The sequence below is a fragment of the Coturnix japonica genome, chromosome 4 (assembly GCF_001577835.2).
Source record: "Coturnix japonica isolate 7356 chromosome 4, Coturnix japonica 2.1, whole genome shotgun sequence".
NCBI classification, from domain to species: domain Eukaryota; kingdom Metazoa; phylum Chordata; class Aves; order Galliformes; family Phasianidae; genus Coturnix; species Coturnix japonica.
The window spans coordinates 53932888-53934177 of NC_029519.1; the positions used below are offsets into that span (position 1 = coordinate 53932888).

The window sequence follows — 1290 nt, forward strand, 5'->3', positions numbered from 1 at the left end:
TGCTCTCCACTATCCCAGCTCCTTCGTGGCCTGGGATGACTGGAAATTCTACATCTGGGAAGGTACCTCCTAGAACATGTTCGTCTGTGTGACAGATCCCCGAGGCCACGATCTGTTGGAGTGGAGAGACTGGATGAGCTGATGAAACAACAGGCTTTCAAAAGACCAAGCTGGTGCAGCATGTTCTGTGAGTGCCACCCGAGTTGGTGCCACCGCCTTGTGCTGGTGTCTCTGTGCTCAAGCCCAGCACAGGTCCTCAGCTCATGCTGAATGCTTTGTATGGCTTTCCTCTGTGCATTGCTGCAGGGCTATGGAGGTTTTTTTGCTGGCAAGTCTCTGGCTTTTAACGGGTATAACTTAGCTGTGTGCAAAGTGCTTCACTTTGCAGTTGTTATTTGATATTTGAGTGGGGACTGTTCTTTTCTGTTTACCTGAATATCATTGGTGCCAAAAGCTGGGGAGAGTCTGTGGCACGTAGGGCATTGAATGGCTACTGGGAAGTTACAGCGGTCCACCCTCTCAGAGCATTGCTGCACATATCTGTGTGCTTCTGTCTACCAGCTCGCATATTCATAGAATCATAGAATTACCCAAGTTGGAAAAGTCCTCGAAGATCATCATCTCCAATGGCAGCCTAGCGATAGTACCCTAACTCTAACTCCATTCAAAAAATATTTGCATTTAATCCAAATATTAATCTTTTTCCTAATTAATAAATAAATAAGTGCAGCTCTCATTAGCACTGTGCAATCTGCAGTGATGGTCAGTAGACAGCATGGATTGCACCACTCACTGGGTTCTGTAGGTTGGATGTTGCTGTATTTTATCACAGTGCTCATAGTGTATCATAGCTGTCATACATGGGAGCCTGGTAAGAAGGGGACTGCGCTGACATATTTATTGTCAATGGTAAGTGTTTCTCAGGTGGCAAAACTGCACAGTTTCATTCCTATAGTTCTTTCTGGTTATTTTTTTCCATCCTTTTGTTTATGTCTTGCTCAAGCACCTCTTCCCTGATGCTCTTTTGAAAGAAAGATGTGGAAAATAGTATGGATAGGGAGTAGCATGATCTGGGCTGAGCTGCATGGTAAGATGAACCAGAAGCCAAGCACAAACCCTGATGATCAGGAAGATCCTTTACTGCAGTATCTACATATAATGTGCAGTGCAGAATGCAAGGAACATGTGACCGCACAATGCCAGGCAAACAGTATGTACACAAGAACAGCAATTTCCATGGGAGAGGGAAATAAAGAATTAAAACATGCTTTTACCTTGACACGCACTTCA

At 44.6% G+C, this 1290-nt stretch overlaps 1 protein-coding gene across 1 annotated transcript in view; it reads right to left on the reverse strand.

The window, feature by feature from the left end:
- The window catches only part of LOC107313656 (alcohol dehydrogenase class-3), a 14989-nt gene that overhangs the window by 12022 nt on the left and 1677 nt on the right, over window positions 1–1290 (reverse strand). The window lies entirely within an intron of this gene.